At 37.2% G+C, this 20,044-nt stretch overlaps 1 non-coding gene and 1 pseudogene across 1 annotated transcript; one reads left to right on the top strand and one right to left on the bottom strand.

The window, feature by feature from the left end:
- Positions 1–20,044, top strand: part of LOC112717450 (organic cation/carnitine transporter 4-like) — a 75,979-nt pseudogene that overhangs the window by 30,659 nt on the left and 25,276 nt on the right.
- LOC112719382 (small nucleolar RNA R71) lies at positions 10,953–11,060 on the bottom strand. Its single transcript, XR_003161686.1, has one exon. It is a non-coding gene; the product is annotated as a small nucleolar RNA R71 (small nucleolar RNA).

The raw sequence follows: 20,044 nt of genomic DNA, 5'->3' as shown, positions 1-20,044 counted from the left end.
CAGAGAATTTTTAAGAATTCCCTTTTAGGGCATTCCATTGATTAGATTTAAAAACTTGTTTTTGAACTTGCTTGAAGTATTCTTAAGGAACGTAGAAAAGAGCTTGAACAAAATATCAAGTGAGATTTTAGCTTTAATTGTGTGGTTGCACATTTTCAACCACAAAGTTTGTTCTTGTGTGATACACTCCTTTCATGATTATGATCTTAGATTTGCTTTAGTCTATATGTCCTATGTTTGATGTTTTTGAATTGAATTTAGTATGATTGAGGCCATTCTTGATATTGAACTCACAAACCCATATGGCCAACCCTTACATCTACCATTGTAAACCACTTTTTGAGCCTTTTATTCCCGTTTATTCTCATTTTAAGCACATCATTCACCCTAAGTGAAAAACCATTTATGACCATGAATTGTATCTTTGATTAGCTTGGGTTTGAATGTGTGTGTGTATGTGTGTTAATTAAGTGTGGGGGGAATTTGTGGAAACATTGGTAGTTAGTTTACTTTGGATTTCATTGAGAAAATTTTGAAAAAATGGGTAAACACTCATGCATTCATTACTTAAAACATATGCATCTCTTTTTGTTGATAAAAGAAAATTTTTGGTGTATATACTTTGCATAAAAAAAGAGAAAAGAAAAGAAATAATAATAAGAATGTAAATAAAAGATGCATATATGGTTGAATTAGAAAGAAGATGCATGAGTGAATGTGTGAAAAAGGGAATAAATGGGTAGTTAGATTGTTTTGTTATGTATATATAGGTTAATATAGGATTAGGTGAGACACTTGAGCTAATCAAAGGTCTTATTCACTAAGTCCACTTAACCATATTAATCTTACTTTGACGCTAGCCCCATTACAACCCTCAAAAGTCCTCATGATAATTTCATTCATTCATCAAATATTAGTTGATTGTTAGTTGACTTGCAAATCTTTGAGAAGCATGATTAAAGGAGAATTGAGTGATTAAGCCCTAAACACTGAGCGACTAGAGTGTAAACACATCCGGTGAGGGGTTCAATCATTCAATTCTATGATTCCATTGCTTATCTCGTATCTTCTTGCAAGTTGTTGAAATGAATTTTGAAAATTTTGAATCAAATCTTTGGACATTAATTATATTGCTATATTCCCTTGTCTTGGCCGTAAGTTCTATTTTGAATTGATTGAGACTCTTTTGTTTGTTTTTGCCAAACTCAATAGGAAATCATAGTGTGTGTGTATATATATATATATATATATATATATATATATATATATATATAGCATTTAGCATAGTTGCATGCATATAAGTAGTTGCATTGAATAAATTGCTTACCCTTTGATCATTCTCCTTTGATTATGATTAGTATGAGGACATGCTATTCTTTAAGTGTGAGGGAATTGATGAATCCATACTTTATGATAAATTTTGGATTGATTTGAGTGGGTTTCATCAAATAAACCCACATTTATTTATCCAAATAGCATACTTTTGTGTTCTCTCCCTAAATTGAGCTTAATTATGAAAACATGCTATTTTGTGTCTAATTTAGTCAATTTTATCCCACTTTTATCCCATTCGATACCTTGATGGTTTTGATGAGTGATTTCAGGTAGAATAGGTAGGAATGGCTTGATGGGAGTGGAGGAGAAGCATGTAATTGGGAGAAAACATGAAGAAATCAAAGGAGAAGTACACACTAGCGTGTGCATACGCACAACCTACTATGCGTTCGCACAAGAACCACTCAGCCATGTGTGCATGCGCACATCATCCTGTGCATACGTACAAGAAGAAAATCAGCAAGTGTGCGTACGCACAAGTCCCAGCGCGTGACTCATTTATTGCAAATTGGTGGGGACAATTTTTGGGCCTCTAGAGCCTAGTTTTGGATCTTCTGAACCTGATTGAGTGCTATATCAAAGAGGGCCTCCTTCCATGTGAGAAGGGGGAGCAATTAGAGTTAGTTAGCATCATGTAGTTTAGTTTCTAGAGAGAGAAGCTCCCCCCTTCTCTCTAAAATTAGGGTTTCTTAGCTTTAATTTCTTTGTAATTTCTACTTTTAATTCTTGTTTTCATTTAGTTTCTTCTACCTTTCCTTGTTCTTATCTTTAATTTCTTTAGTTTATCTTGTTATTTTCTCATTTTAGTTACTTTTATGTATTTGCACTCTTTGTTATTTTAATTTATATTTAATGTAATTTTATGTTTTCATGTCAATTGTTGCTTCCTTTAATTGTTATTGTTATTTTCTTGCTTTCGGTAGTTATAGAATTTATTATTTCTTGTCATTTTACCATGCTTTATTTTTATACCTCCAAGTGTTTAATAAAATGATTGGGTTGGTTTTAGCCTAGGTTTTCTCACTCTTGGTTGGATAATTGGGTGTTTGGGTGAACTTGAGTGGTGGATGTCCATTCCACATTGTGTGAGGGTTGTTAATGAATTTGGTTTCCCTTAACTCTAAGTGACCCATAAATAGTGTTGACTTAGGACTTAGGAATTGAGATTAATTATGCCTAGTTGACTTATCCTCGATGTAGGGTTGACTAATTAGGATTAATCCACACACAATTACCATGTTTGTGGTCCATAACTAGGATAGGAAGCCCTAATTATCCAATTCTTGCCAAGAGCTCTTTTACCATTTGATTTTCATTTTCATTACTTTTGCTTGCTTTCTTTTAATTACGTGCATGCCCCTTTACTTTCTTGCCATTTACATCCCTTATCTCATGCCATCAAGACCACCTTTTCCCATAGTCAATAATATACATTTCATCGCAACTCCTAGGGAAAACGACCTGGGAGTCTAAATACTCTCGATATATTTTGTGTTCGAATTGTTACATCTTTTGAATTTACATTTGATTGATGGCCAATTATTGGGTTTGGACTATACTTGCAACGGACAAATTCTATTTTTAGTGTGAAAATCCAAACCTATGCAATTTGGCTATTGTCACCTTTATCTGTATATCGCTTTCGACTTCACACTTTATCTTTTAGTTGTCGATGCGTGAGTGATACGACATTGCGATTTTATTTTCACTCTTTTCAGGATTCTCGATTAATACTCCTTTCAATTATACTTATACATTATGTATTATAATCCCCTTGAGAGTCGTACCACCTTATTATCACTGACTTATGACTTGAGCATAAGGATTTGAATATTAGGTTGTTACATTATGGTATCAGAGCAGTTTGTCCTCGTGAGCCTGAGGGATGAAATTGCTTATCCTTCAATGCATACTCTGAGTCTGTGCCTGTGGTAGTTAGGGTGACTGATACGTCTAGCATGAAGTTCATGAGTGTACCTTTGGTAAATTGAACCACTTAACTTGAGATATTGAGACTGATCAATTTGATATCGATTGTTTGGTGTGTATAGGAACTAGATGACACCTCGTGGATGCAGTCGAAGCCGTGAGAGAGATCGTACTAGTACTCAGGAACCAGAAACCAACCCGAATAACCCTGTAAACTTTATTGCGGCATTGGAGAACATGGATGTTGCTATGCAGGCCACTGTGGAAGCTCTTGGGCAACAGATAAATAATAATGGCAATGGCGGAAGTGGAACTCAGGGCCCGATGACACTGGCAACCTTCTTAAAGGTTAATCCACCTAAGTTCAAGGGAACCACCAATCCGACTGAAGCTAATACCTGGTTTCAGGCTATGGAGTGAGTACTGCAAGCGCAGTTGGTACCTGAGGAGCAATGTGTTGTATTTACCACCTATATGCTCACTGGGGAAGCATCACATTGGTGGAAAGGAGCCCGACGTCTCCTGTAGTAGGAGGATGACCCTATCACCTGGGATGCCTTCCAGGTGGAATTTTATAAAAAGTACTTTCCTAATTCCGCCAGGATGGCCAAGAAACTTGAGTAACTGCAGCTTAAGGAGGGTGCTATGTCCGTATCTGAGTATACAGACAAATTTGAAGAGCTATTCAGGTTTTTCCACATATGTCAGGGAGCTCCGGGATACTCCGAGGAATGGAAGTGTATTAAGTATGAAGGAGGGCTCCGGTGCGATATCTTAAGTTTAGAGGGACCAATGGAGATCAGAACTTTCTCAGAGTTGGTGAATAAGAGCAGGGTTGCTGAAGATTGTGTGAAAAAGGCCACTACAAAGAAAGAAAGTCATATGGGACCTTTTCAACAGAACTGAGGGAGGGATTTTTCTCTAAGGGATCAAGATTTTAAGAGAGCACATTATAATCCACAGCCCCAGCAAGCCCAAGACAATTCTCGAAGGAACAACAACAACAATCATCAAGGGAGGAGGTATGAAAAGAAACCTCAGAATGAGATGACTTGTAGGCGGTGTGGAAGTTATCATCTGGGAACTCCGTGTCGAGCTGGATTGGGACTTTGCTATAGTTGTGGAGGGGCTGGACACATGTTTTGGAACTGCCCTGAGAAGTTCAACCGAAATATTACCAAGGGCCAACAACCAGGTCACGTGTTCATTATGACGACGGAGGATATCGCTAGATCCGACGGTTTGGAAAGAGGTAAGTGAAAAATCGGTAACAACATGTTAAAAGTACGCTTAAGTTGGTATTTGATTTTGGCTATCATAGATAGAAATCTAATGAATGTCGGTCATGCTAAGTTGTGGTTTAATACTTGAGGAAATAAGTGAGAATTAGTACTAGAGGTGTAATTGAATTCATGCTTAAATTTTGAAGCATAAATTATTGCACATTGGATGATAAAGTTGGAAGACAGTGAATTGAAATATTGAGATCGTATTGAAGTTAATTTGAGGGAAATGGTGAAGGGTGGTAAGTTTCGGTTTTAGGGAAGGTCTTATGAAGGGTGAGATGAACATAACAACTGATTAATTATATTATTGAGAGAGCTTATGTGAAGATTTGATATTGAATTTTCGAGGACGAAAATTTCTGTTTGGGTGGTAGAATGTAAAATCTGGTCAAATCATGAGTAATTAAATAATAAATTAAATAGGAGCAAATATGGTTAGAAAATCTAGCAATCAGAATTTAATAATTTAAATATGATATTTGGATTCAGTGAATTTTTCTGAGTCGAAAAACATAGTTTTCTGAATAAAAATGCATACTGGAAATTTGACTGGCAGCACCGGCTGAGATCTGTTCGGTACTGCAGCTGAGAAAATTAATTATAAGTGAATAAGGTTAAGAAATGATCATTTATTATTTGGGAAGATAGAAATATTTAAAATACGATTTAAAACTCTAATCTTAAAAGTTTTGGCCCAAAGTTGGGCCAATGAACTAAACCATGTGAATCGGGCCCAAGTGGGCCTAAGACCCAACATATATAAATATTAGTTATGAGCATTTCAGCTCATTTACCCTAAAAATGAGAGGGAGGGGTGGATAGAGAGAATAGAGAAAGGGAACCTAGCTTCCCAAACTTCAAATCACTATAAGTTTCTCTCCGAAACTCCGATTGACGAGCCGTTTGCAGCCACATGTCGCTCTTCTCATCCTCTACAATTCTATCTAAGTTTTGTGGTGAGTATTTTACTGTCCTTTACCCAGTATTCATTTTTCCCTTTAAATTCGAATTTAGTTTAGGTTTTGAGGAAATCTTTTGATTTTGGTTGTTTAGGGATACTCTAGTATGAGCCATTGATGATATTCATCATAAAATTTAGTGAGTTAAGGTAAGAAACCCTCTAACCCTTGTGATTTATCAATTTCATGAACCCTAGGTTGATTATTAGTGTGAAAATTGGTTATGTTAGAGTATTGGGTGATTTTGGTGCACAATTGAAAGATTAATATTTCTTGTGGAGCTTTGGTGAGGTTTGGAGCTAAGGTTGGTGGAGACTTCCAAGAAGAGGCTCAATTATTTTGGCTACAAGAGGTACGGTTTAAGTTTCATTTAAGTACCGTGTGGTGTGATGAGAATTCCTAGGCTAGATGCCCCTAGGATTAAGTTTGGATTGTGTGAATGGTTGGTACTAATATGTATAGTTGATATATAATGTAAATTAATGATTGAGTTGAGAATTGTGTGAATTTATATGTTTGGTGTGTTGAGAATTTGATGAATTGGATAATGAATATTGGTTTGTGAAATATGCATTTAAATTATGAATTTAGGCCGGAGGCCGTGAATCTCGGGCCGGATGCCGGAAAGAGGTAAGGAAGGTAAGTGATGTGTGTATTGTGTGATGTCATATGAGATTGAATGGATATTGAATATTGAGTGTGTGAATAAATGGGAGGAATGTCGCATAATAAGAAATTAGGAGTTTGGAAGGGGGAAGTGACGAAATTGAATTGAATTGTGTAGATGAGGTAAGTTTGGTTTTGGTTGAGTTTAACTATGTGAATCTGGTTGGGTTGTGGTAATTTGGATGAGTGGAAATGAATTTGGCTTGCGAAGATTGGAAAATTGGTGATTTTTGTTTTTGGGTAAAAATTGATTATTGACCAACTTCGGCGGCTCGTAACTCGGTCCTCGAAGTTAGGAATTCTTCAAAACCAATTTTTCATGAAAGTTAATTCAACGATCTTTCCAACGGTTCAAAAATGGTTGAAAAAGGAATTTTGTAGAAGAAGTTATGTGTGGCGGAAGTTTGGGATTTGAAAATGAAATCCTGCAGCTTTTTAAACTTAGTAAATTTTTTTGTAAAACGTACTCCGACGCGTACGCATGGCCGACGCGCATGCGTCACCCATGATTTTTACTCTCTCACGCATGCGCCTGGCCGACGTGTATGCGTCACTGTATTGATGCAGGTGCCCCAATAGAAAATCCAGAGAGTTGCGCAGCTACTGTGCCAGTTTTGTGCGAGGAGCACAAAATGCACCCACGCGTATGCGTGACTGCTGTGCACACGTCACACCACCTCTCTGCTTTCCATGCATGCGCATGGGCGATGCTCACGCGTCACTTTACTTCTTCTCCTTCCACGCATGTGCGTGGGCGACGTGCACGCATGACTCCGTTTTCAGTAAAAGTTGATTTTTGAGTTATTAAAAGCCGAATTTTAGACTTCTAAGCCTCCGTTTTTATCCTCTAAGTCCTAAATTTTTATAATATGCCTAGTAATGTAAAGAAGGTAGGTGATGAGCGGATGATTTATACGCTTTTTGGCATTGTTTTATATAGTTTTTAGTATGATTTAGTTAGTTTTTAGTATATTTTTATTAGTTTTTAAGCAAAAATCACATTTCTGGACTTTACTATGAATTTGTGTGTTTTTCTGTGATTACAGGTATTTTCTGGCTAAAATTGAGGGACTTGAGCAAATATCTGATTCAGAGACTGACAAAGGACTACTGATACTGTTGGATTCTGACCTCTCTGCACTCGAAATAGAATTTTTGGGCCTTCAGAAGTACAAATGGCGCACTCTTAATTGCGTTGGAAAGTAGACATCTAGGGCTTTCCAGAAATATATAATAGTCCATACTTTTTCCTGAGTTTAGACGACGCAAACAGGCGTTTAACGCCAGCTTTCTGTCCTATTCTGGCGTTAAATGCCAGAAACAAGTTGCAAAGCAGAGTTAAACGCCAGAAACAAGTTACAAACTAGTGTTTAACTCCAAGGAAGATCTCTACACATAAAAGCTTCAATGCTCAGCCCAAGCACACACCAAGTGGGCCCGGAAGTGGATTTCTGCATCATTTACTCATTTCTGTACCCCTAGTAACTAGTCTAGTATAAATAGGACTTTTTACTATTGTATTTTCATCTTGGTATCTATCTTTGATCAGTTTATGCAATCTTAGACATTGGGGACTGGCCTCATGGCCATGCCTGGACCTTTATCACTTATGTATTTTCAACGGTGGAGTTTCTACACACCATAGATTAAGGGTGTGGAGCTCTGCTGTTCCTCGAGTATTAATGCAATTACTACTATTTTCTATTCAATTCATGCTTATTCTTGTTCTAAGATATTCATTCGCACTTTAACCTGATGAATGTGATGATCCGTGACACTCATCACCATTCTCACTTATGAACGCGTGCCTGACAAACACTTCCGTTTTACCTGCGAAAGCTAGAGTGTGTATCTCTTGGATTCTTGGTCCACGACGCATGGTTACCTCTCCTGACAACAGAGCCTTCCATTCCGTGAGACCAGAGTCTTCGTGGTATAAGCTAGAATCCATTGGCAGCATTCTTGAGATCCGGAAAGTCTAAACCTTGTCTGTGGTATTTCGAGTAGAATCTGGAATGGGATGACTGTGACGAGCTTCAAACTCGCGACTGTAGGGCGTGGTGACAGACGCAAAATGATAGTAAATCCTATTCCTACACAATCGAGAACCAACAGCTGAATAGCCATGCGGGAAACCGTAGAGGACCTTTTTCACTGAGAGGATGGGAAGTAGCCATTGACAACGGTGACGCCCTACATACAGCTTGCCATAGAAAGGAGTATGAAGGATTGGATGAAGGCAGTAGGAAAGCAGAGATTCAAGAGGGATAAAGCATCTCCATACACTTATTTGAAATTCCCACGAATGATTTACATAAGTATCTCTATCTTTATTTTCTGTTTATTTATATTTTAATCATTAAAACTCCATAACCATTTGAATCCGCCTGATTGAGATTTACAAGGTGACCATAGCTTGCTTCAAGCCGACAATCTCCGTGGGATCGACCCTTACTCACGTAAGGTTTATTACTTGGACGACCCAGTGCACTTGCTGGTTAGTTGTGCAAAGTTGTGAAAAAGAAGTGAGATTACAATTGTGCATACCAAGTTGTTGGCGCCATTGTGTATCACAATTTCGTGCATCAAGTTTTTGGCGTCGTTGACGGGGATTGTTCGAGTTTGGACAACTGACAGTTCATCTTGTTGCTCAGATTAGGTAATTTTCTTCTTATTTCAACCTTTATTTTATTTTCAAAAAGTTTTCAATAATCTTTGAAAAATTTTTCTTCTTTTTCGTTTTTCAAAAAAATAATTTTCGAAAAAAATCCAAAAAAATTAATAAAATCATAAAAACCAAAAATATTTTGTGTTTCTTATTTGAGTCTAGAGTCAATTTTTAAGTTTGGTTTCAATTGCATATTTTTATTTTTCTAAAAAATTTTCGAAAACTCATGCATGCTGTTCTTCATGATCTTCAAGTTGTTCTTGATAAGTCTTCTTGTTTGATCTTTATATTTTCTTATTTTGTATCTTTTCTTGTTTTTCATATGCATTTTTGAATTCTTAGTGTCTAAATATTAAAAATTTCTAAGTTTGGTGTCTTGCATGTTTTTCTTTTCTTGAAAATTTTTTCAAAAATAAGTTCTTGATGTTCATCATGATCTTCAAAGTGTTCTTGGTGTTTATCTTGACATTCATAGTGTTCTTGCATACATCATGTGTTTTGATTCATAATTTTTATGTTTTGAATCATTTAGTTGTTTTTCTCTCTCCTCATTAAATTCAAAAAAATAAAAAAATATCTTTTCCTTATTTCTCTCATAAATTTTGAAATCTTTGGGTTGACTTAGTCAAAAATTTTTAAAATTAGTTGTTTCTTGTTAGTCAAGTCAAGATTTCAATTTCAAAAATCCTATCTTTTCAAAATCTTTTTCAAAAATCAAATTTTTTTTATTTTTTATTATTTTTGAAAACTCTTTAAAATTGATTTTCAAAAATCTTTTTCTTAATTTTATCTTTTATTTTCAAAATTACACTAACAATTAATATTTTGATTAAAAAATTTGAAGCTTGTTACTTTCTTGTTAAGAAAGGTTCAATCTTTAAATTCTAGAATCATATCTTTTAGTTTCTTGTTAGTCAAGTAATAAATTTTAATTTTAAAAATCAAATCTTTTTAATTTCCTTTTCAAATCTTTTTCAAAAATAAATTTCAATCATATCTTTTTAATCATATCTTTTCAATCATATATTTTTCAAACATATCTTTTTCAAATCATATCTTTTTCAAACTTTAATTTCAAAATCTTTTCAAACTTCTTATCTTTTCAAAATTGATTTTCAAATCTTTTTCAACTAACTAATTAACTTTTTGTTTTTTTTTTTTCTATTTCTTCTCTTTTTCAAAACTACCTAACTACTTTTCTCTCTCTAATTTTCAAAAATTCCTCACCCTTTTTGAAAATTCCTTTTAATTAACTAATTGTTTCAAATTTTAATTTTAATTTTATTTCTTCTCCTAATTTTCGAATTTTAATTTTAATTTAAAATAGAAACAAAAATATTTTTCTTTTATTTTAGTTAATTTTCAAAAATTCTCTCCCTCCCATCTCCTTCTATTTATTTATTTATTTACTAACATTTCTCTTCCACTCATAATTCGAACCCTCTTCTCTTCTCTCTCTGTGTTCGAATTTTCTCCTTCTTCTATTTTTTTCTTCTTCTACTCACATAAAGAAATCTATATACTATGACATAGAGGATTCCTCTTCTTTTCTGTTCTCTTCTTTTTTACATGAGTAGGAGCAAGGATAAGAATATTCTTGTTGAAGCTGATCCAGAACCTGAAAGGACTCTGAAAAAGAAGCTAAGAGAAGCTAAAACACAACACTCTGAAGAAGACTTTACTGAAATTTTTGAAAAAGAAGTAGAGATGGGCAAACCCAATAACAATGGTGGAGGTGCGAGGAAGATGCTTGGTGACTTTACTGCACCAAATTCCAACTTCCATGGAAGAAGCATCTCAATTCCTGCCATTGGAGCAAACAACTTTGAGCTAAAGCCTCAATTAGTTTCTCTGATGTAACAGAATTACAAGTTTTATGGACTTCCATCAGAAGATCCTTTTCAGTTCTTAACTGAATTCTTGCATATCTATGATACTGTTAAGACCAATGGGGTTGATCCCGAGGTCTACAGGCTTATGCTTTTCCCTTTTGCTGTAAGAGAAGGAGCTAGAGTATGGTTAGACTCTCAACCTAAAGATAGTCTGAACTCTTGGGATAAGCTGGTCATGGCTTTCTTAGCCAAGTTCTTTCCTTCTCAAAAGCTGAGTAAGCTTAGAGTGGATGTTCAAACCTTCAGACAGAAAGAAGGTGAATCCCTCTATGAAGCTTGGGAGAGATATAAGCAACTGACCAAAAAGTGTCCTTCTGACATGCTTTCAGAATGGACCATCCTAGATATATTCTATGATGGTCTGTCTAAATTGTCTAAGATATCATTGGACCATTCTGCAGGTGGATCCATTCACCTAAAGAAAATGCCTACAAAAGCTCAGGAACTCATTGACATGGTTGCAAATAACTAGTTCATGTACACTTCTGAAAGGAATCCTGTGAGTAATGGGACGCCTCAGAGGAAGGGAGTTCTTAAAATTGATGCTCTGAATGCCATATTGGCTCAGAACAAAATATTGACTCAATAAGTCAATATGATTTCTCAAAGTCTGAATGGATTGCAAAATGCATTCAACAGTACTAAAGAGGCATCTGCTGAAGAAAAAGCCTATGATCCTGAGAAACCTGCAATGGCAGAGGTGAAGGGTGAAGCCTATGGAAACACCTATAATCCCTCATGGAGAAATCATCCAAATTTCTCATGGAATGATCAACAAAAGCCTCAACAAGGCTTTAATAATGGTGGAAGAAACAGGTTTAGCAATAGCAAGCCTTTTTCATCATCTTCTCAGCAACAGACAGAGAATTCTGAGTAGAGCCCCTCTAGCTTAGCAAACATAGTCTCTGATCTATTTAAGGCCACTCTCAGTTTCATGAATGAAACAAGGTCCTCCATTAGGAATTTAGAGGCACAAGTGGGCCAGCTGAGTAAAAGAGTCACTGAAACTCCTCCTAGTACTCTCCCAACCAATACATAGGAGAACCCAAAAAGAGAGTGCAAGGCCATAGCCCTGCTTGGTGTGGTCGAATGCACAGAGGAGGAGGAGGACGTAAATTCCAGTGAGGAAGACCTCCTGGGACGTCCTCTGAACAAAAAGAAGTTCCCAACTGAGGAACCTAAGGAATCTGAGGCTCACCTAGAGACCATAGAGATTCTATTGAACCTCCTTTTACCATTCATAAGCTCTGATGACTATTCATCTTCTGAAGAAAATGAAGATATTGTTGAAGGACAAGTTGCCCAATATTTAGAAGTAACCATGAAGCTGAATGCCAAGTTATTTGGTAATGAGACTTGGGAGGATGAGCCTCCATTGCTCATTAATGAACTAAATACCTGTATTCAGCACACTTTACCTCAAAAGAAACAGGATCCTGGTAAATTCCTAATTCCCTGCACCATAGGCACCATGACCTTTGACAAGGCTCTGTGTGACCTGGGGTCAGGCATAAACTTAATGCCACTCTCTGTAATGTAGAAACTGGGAATCTTTGAGGTACAGGCTGCCATATTCTCTTTAGAGATGGCAGACAAATCCATGAAAAAGGCTTATGGACAGGTAGAAGACGTGCTAGTAAAGGTCAAAGGCCTTTACATCCCTGTTGATTTCATAATCCTAGACACTGGGAAGGATGAGGATGAATCCATCATCCTTGGAAGACCCTTCCTAGCCGCAGCAAAAGCTGTAATTGATGTAGACAGAGGAGAGTTGATCCTTCAACTGAATGAGGACTACCTTGTGTTTAAAACTCAAGGATCTCCCTCTGTAACCATGGAGAGGAAGCAAGAAAAGTTTCTCTTACTACAGAGTCAAACAAAGCCCTCACAGTCAAACTCTAAGTTTGGTGTTGGGAGGCCACAACCAAACTCTAAGTTTAGTGTTGAACCCCCACATTCAAACTCTAAGTTTGGTGTTAGGAGGTCCAAACAATGCTCTGAATATCTGTGAGGCTCCATGAGAGCCCACTGTCAAGCTATTGACATTAAAGAAGCACTTATTGGGAGGCAACCCAATTTTTATTTATCTATGTTATTTCATGTTATTTTCTTTTTTTTAGGTTGATGATCATGTGGAGTCACAAAAATAATTGCAAAAATTAAAGAAAAATAAAAAACAGCATTAAAAATAGCAAACCCTGGAGGAGAGATTTACTGGCGTTTAAACGCCAGTAAGGGTAGCAGTATGGGCATTTAACGCCCAGTCTAGCACCATTCTGGGCATTAAACGCCAGAAACAAGCACCAGACTGGCGTTAAACGCCAGAAACAGGCTACAATCTGACGTTAAACGCCAGAAACAGGTTGCAACCTGGCGTTTAATGCCAGGAAAGGAATAAAAGCTGGCGTTTAACGCCAAAAACAAGTAGCAGTCTGGCGTTAAATGCCAGGATTGCACAGTAAGGGCATTTTGTACGCCTAATAGGAGCAAGGATGATAAATCCTTGACCCCTCAGGATCTGTGGACCCCACAGGATCCCCATCTACTCCCCTCTTTCTTCTTTTGCTCGAGAGCAAACGACGTTAGGATTTTTGCTAGTAAAGAATTTTATAAAGATATAGTCGCGTTGTGAGTATAGATTCTAAACCAACAGAAAATCCCTTCGTACAAACATTTTGGTTGTCACAAGTAACAAACCCCTTTAAAATTGATAACCGAGTATTTAAACATCGGGTCGTCTTCTCAAGGAATTGTAGGGAGGTATGATTTATTATTGGTTATGAGTCTTGTAAATTGGGGGTTTTGAAAGTGAGGAAGGAGTATGTTGAATGACAAGTAAAATAAATAAATAACTGTAAAGTAAAACTCTTGGCAAGGTATGAAAACTGGAAGTCCTATCCTAGTTGTCCTTATCAATTGTGATGAGAATTAGATTTTTCTCCCACTTAGTTAACCTTTACTAAAGCAAAGGAAAGTCAAGTGGACTAATTAGTTTGATCCTCAAGTCCTAGTCAATCCCTGTGGGAAGACTAGCTTTAGAGCGATCTAGATCAATTAGAATCTGCCAATTTTAACCACTGCTGAGTTTGACAACTCAAGAGTTACCAATTAATCAACCAAAGCCAAAAAGGGAATAAAATCTACTTGAATGAAAATAATTTGGATAGAGCCCAAGCATCAATAACATAAATTAGAGAAAATAATCATAAGTCTGAAATACCTCAAATTATATTAAATAAGAAAATCCTAACATGAATGTCATTAAGCCAAATTGGCGACATAAATCAAACACAAATAAAAGTATCGGAGTAAATAAAAGTAGAAGAGAAACATAAATTATTGAACCTGATACGATGAAGTAATCCTAATGACTAAAGAAATCCTAATCCTAAAACCTAAGAGAGAGGAGAGAACCTCTCTCACTAAAAACTACATCTAAAACCTAAAATTGTGAGTAATGATTGAATTATCTGATTCTGCTCCACTCTCAGCCTCTAATCTGTGTTTTCTGGGCCGAGAACTGGGTCAAAAACAGCCAAGAAATCACTCCCAGCGCTTTCTGATCCGTACAGGTGATTTAAGAAAATTGTCGTGGTATAGAATTTCCTCAATTGAATGAATTCTCGTTGAAAGTATAGTTCTACACCAACAAACAATCCTCCCAATCAAAAATATTGGTTGTCACATGTACAAACCCCAATGAAAATTAACCGAAGTATTAAAACTCTGAGTCGTCTCACAAGGAATTGTAATGAAGTGCTTAATTATTGGCTATGGGGATCAAGGGGGGTTTGATTTGATATTGGGCAAGGAAATGTAAAAGCAAGAAAGTAAATGATACGAAAAGTAAATCAAACAAGCAATTAAAGGAAGCAATTAAAGAAAAAGAGACATTCATGGCAATGAATTGAGATCATAGGCTTTCTATCCTAGTCATGCATGATTAATTCATCTTATTTAGTCAACTCCAACAAATAGGGAGAAAGTCAAACAAGATAATCAATCATATCACAATGATAAACAAGAATTTATCTCATTACGTCAACTCCAACAAATAGGGAGAAAGTCTAACGAGACTAGATAATCTCAATCCAAAAGTCCTAACCGACTTACTAATTAAACTAGCAAAATATTAGCGTCAATGGAAACAATATTCCATAAGTCCTAATCAACTCATTAATTAAATTAGCAAAAGATTAGCGTCAATGGAAACAATATTAGCTAACAACTCTAGATCACCAACATAAGTTGGGTTTTCATGACTCAAGATTGCCTAATTACTCTTTCCAAGCCAAGAATGCTCAAAATCTACTCTAACATCCAACCAAGCATTTTGTCAAACACTTGGTGGGCACAAAAGGAAAGCATAGTAAATGTGCAAGAATAATAAAATCTACCAACTACCAATAGCAAGAAAAGTAAAATCAATAACTCAAATCAACAATAAAAATAACATCAAACATAAAATTGCATTAAAGGAAAATTAAGATCCAACAAGGTTCAGGAACATAAAAGCAACAAAATAAAAGAAATGAACAAGTAAAAACTAGAAGAGTAGAGATGTAGCAACAAGAAATTAAAAGGAGAAACTAAATCAAAACAAGAATTAAAAGTTGGATTTAAGAAAATTAAACCTAAACTACCCTAAATTCTAGAGAGAAGAGAGAGCTTCTCTCTCTAGAATTCTCCCCTAAAACATGATGAAAACTAAACTATGACTACTTTCTTCACTCCCCCCTCAATCCTTGGGTTCAATAGCATCAGAAATGGGTTGGATTGGGCCCAAAATGAGCTGCAAAATCGCTGAGGGCGATTTCATTAAAGTGGACCCACGGACAGAATCAGTGCGCGCGCGAACATGGCACGTGCGTGCCCCTTAACGCGAAGTAACATATGACAAATTTTATATCATTTTGAAGCCCCGGATGTTAGCTTTCCAACGCAACTAGAACCGCCTCATTTGGACCTCTGTAGCTCAAGTTAAGGTTGATTGAGTGCAAAGAGGTCGGGCTTGACAGCTTTACGGTTCCTTCATTTCTTCATGAGTTATCCCACTTTGTATGCTTTTCTCCTCACTTCTTTCATCTAATACTTACCTTATGAACCTGAAATCACTCAACAAACATATCAAGGCATCGAATGGAATTAAAGTGAATTAAAATCACCAATTTTAGGGCCTAAAAAGCATGTGTTCACATTTAAGCACAAATTAAGGGAGAATTATAAAACCATGCTATTTCATTGAATAAATATGAGAAAATGTGATAAAATCCCCCAAAATAAATACAAGATAAACCAAAAATTGGGATTTATCAACAGGTCACGGCAAAGTGACGTGGAGGCGTCATCCACGCGTTTGCGTGGAATGAGATTCGCAGATGCGACGTGTCCACGTGGAGCGCGTGTTCGCGTCGCCTATCTATATGGAAACTATGGCGAATTATATATCAAATCAAAGTCCCGAACGTTAGCTTTCCAATGCAAGTGGAACCGCATCATTTGGACCTCTGTAGCTCAAGTTATGATTATTTTAGTGCGAGAGGGTCAGGCTGACAGCTTTGCAGTTCCTTCAACTTCTTGTATTCCTTCCACTTTTGCATGCTTCCTTTCCATCCTCTGAGCCATTCCTGCTCTGTAATCTCTGAAAACACTTAACACACATATCAAGGTGTCAAATGGTAATAAGAGAGGATTAAACATAGCAAAATTAAGACCAAAGAAGCATGTTTTCAATCATAGCACAAAATCAGGAAGGAAAATGTAAAACATGCGAATTCAATGAATAAGTGTGAGACTAGCGGATAAAATCTACTCAATTAAATACAAGATGTACCACGAAATAGTGGTGCATCAGCGAACAAACCTTTTAAGTTTGGTGTGGTAAAAGCATTGCTTTTTGTTTTTCCATAACCATTTATGGCACCTAAGGCTGGAGAAACCTCTAGGAAGAGGAAATGGAAGGCAAAAGCTTCCACCTCCGAGTCATGGGAGATGGAGAGATTCATCTCAAGGGTCCATAGCTTAGTAGTAGAGCATTTGACTGCACATCAAGAGAGCCCACTCATGGACCTCAACAAGAGTATGAGGAATTCCCTCGAAATGGAATTTCTGGAGCTACAGAAGCTCCAATGGCGCGCTCTCAATTGCGTTGAAAAGTAGACATCCAGGGCTTTCCGGAAATATATAATAGTCCATACTTTTCCTGAGTTTAGACTACGTAAATTGGCATTTAACGCCAGCTTTCTGCCTTATTCTAGCGTTAAACGCCAAAAACAAGTTGCAAAGTAGAGTTAAACGCCAGAAACAAGTTACAAACTGGCGTTTAACTCCAAGGAAGACCTCTACACGTGAAAGGTTCAATGCTCAGCCCAAACACACACCAAGTGGGCCCAGAAGTGGATTTCTGCATCATTTACTCATTTCTGTACCCCTAGTAACTAGTCTAGTATAAATAGGACTTTTTACTATTATATTTTCATCTTGGTATCTATCTTTGATCAGTTTATGCAATCTTAGACATTGGGGGCTGGCCTCACGAGCATGCCTGGACCTTTATCACTTATGTATTTTCAACGGTGGAGTTTCTACACACCATAGATTAAGGGTGTGGAGCTCTGCTGTTCCTCGAGTATTAATGCAATTACCACTGTTTTCTATTCAATTCATGCTTATTCTTATTCTAAGATATTCATTTGCACTTTAACCTGATGAATGTGATGATCCGTGACACTCATCACCATTCTCACTTATGAACGCGTGCCTGACAAACACTTCCGTTTTACCTGCGAAAGCTAGAGTGTGTATCTCTTGGATTCCTGGTCCATGATGCATGGTTGCCTCTCCTAATAACAGAGCCTTCCATTTCATGAGATCAGAGTCTTCGTGGTATAAGCTAGAATCCATTGGCAGCATTCTTGAGATCCGGAAAGTCTAAACCTTGTCTGTGGTATTTCGAGTAGGATCTGGGCTGGGATGACTGTGACGAGCTTCAAACTCACGACTGTAGGGCATGGTGACAGACGCAAAAGGATAGTAAATCCTATTCCTACACGATCAAGAACCAACAGCTGATTAGCCATGCGGAAAACCGTAGAGGACCTTTTTTACTGAGAGGATGGGAAGTAGCCATTGACAACAGTGACGCCCTACATACAGCTTGCCATAGAAAGGAGTACGAAGGATTGGATGAAGGCAGTAGGAAAGCAGAGATTCAAGAGGGATAAAGCATCTCCATACACTTATCTGAAATTTCCACCAATGATTTACATAAGTATCTCTATCTTTATTTTCTGTTTATTTATATTTTAATCATTAAAACTCCATAACCATTTGAATCCACCTGACTGTGATTTACAAGGTGACCATATCTTGCTTCAAGCCGACAATCTCCGTGGGATCGACCCTTACTCACGTAAGGTTTATTACTTGGACGACCCAGTGCACTTGCTGGTTAGTTATGCAAAGTTGTGAAAAAGAAGTGAGATTACAATTGTGCGTACTAAGTTGTTGGCGCCATTGTGTATCATAATTTTGTGCACCAGTAGGACATGTGGTAACTTGTGGATGAAGTAAAATGAGAATCAATGATGAATGATGAGTAATGATGATTGTGTGAGTTGCTGAGTATGATGGTGGAAGTGTTGTGTATAGTATGAGTCGGATGGCTGTGATAAGAATTGAATTATGGCTGAGTATGTATATGTATATGATTAATGATTAAATGTGGTAAATGAATAATGATGGAAAATGTTGAATGTGATGTGTGACCTCGAGTAGTAGGCAGTGGCGATGTCCACTTGCTTCGGGTATGAGATGGTGAAGGAGGATTATGTTAAATGAGTTTAATTATGGAGATGAAATGAACGTGTGTTTGGGATGCCTAGGTAGTAGCAAGGGTTGTAGTTCGTCCCACTTGCTCCGGGTCACATATTGTGACGCCTGGGTAGTAGCGGCAGTAGTGGTTATTCCACTCGCTCCAGGTTGAGCTTTTAAACACCTGCCTGGGTAGATGCAGTGGCATTGGTCCACTTGCTCCAGGATGTAGTGAGATATACCTGCTTGGGTAGATGCAGTGGCATTGATTCCACTTGCTCTGGGTTTGGTTTGCAACTCCTGTGGTAGATGCAGTGGTTAGCCCCTACTTGCTCCCAGTCGAGGTTGATTTGAGATTTGTGAAATTATTTGAGTTTCGGATTTCCTTGGGTAGATGTAGTGAGTCGGCTCCACTTGCTCCAAGTTGAGATCCGAGATTCTGTTGACCCTATGTCGTAAGTGTTGTTGGACACTATGAAAGTTCCGGATAAGCTCGCCCCCGTGGATAAACACCAGTGTGGGTGTTGTGTGATTATGATTATGATTGTGAATAACTCGAGTTGGGGATGCACGACAGAGGGACAGTCCAATGGTTAGCTACCAGGACTTGTTGGGTTGGCTTTATAACCGACAGATGAGACTCATCAGCCATAGGGCAGGCATACATCATTTGTATATGTTTAAATTATTTGGGTTTGCCTATTTGTTTTGGATTGCTATATCATATATGCTATATTACCTGATTGTGTGCTACTTGTTCTACTTGTACCTTATTGTGTATTACTTGCCTGTATTGCTTGTGTTTGTACAACTGAGAGGTACCTCATGCTGGTGTCGGTTGACGCTGAGGGCTGTTCTTGATGAGATGAGTTGATGATATAATTGAATAATGATGACGGTTATTGAATGACATAAATGAGATCCCTAGATAAACGTAGTGAAGGGATTTCACTTGCTACAAGTAGATAATGTGATGATTTAAGCTCCCTGGGTAGATGCAGTGAAGTGATTTCACTTGCTCCATGTGAGGATATGAGATAATGATATATAGTTGTTGAGACAGAATAATTGGGGGTGGTTTCGTTTATAATTCTGATTGTGAATTGTCGAAGAGTTAGAAAGTTGGGAAGCCTGAGGAACACAAATCAGATTAGCATTCCCTTGTGACAGTTGCCTATTTATGGATTAGCGAGAACATAGGATGAATAATTGGTGAAAGGAAGTTTAGGATGCTTAGTGAGTTTTTATTACGATGCATTGTATTTATTTGGCACTTTTACCGTACTGGGAACTCATGGGTCGGGGGTTCTCATTCCGTATATATCTCTTATTTTTCAGATACAGGTCCAGGTGCTCAGAAGTGAGCTGTGGTTCATCTGAGAGATGGCAAAGATCTTTATATTCCTTACTTTATTTTTTGCTTAGAATATGTCCACCTTTATTTTGAAAAGCTTATATTATGTATTGAACTCTTTTGAGCTTGCCTATAGAAGGTTT

This window comes from Arachis hypogaea, chromosome 10 (assembly GCF_003086295.3).
Source record: "Arachis hypogaea cultivar Tifrunner chromosome 10, arahy.Tifrunner.gnm2.J5K5, whole genome shotgun sequence".
NCBI classification, from domain to species: Eukaryota; Viridiplantae; Streptophyta; class Magnoliopsida; order Fabales; family Fabaceae; genus Arachis; species Arachis hypogaea.
The sequence above is the reverse complement of the archived record's forward strand: the minus strand, read 5'-3'. Positions and strand labels throughout refer to the sequence as shown.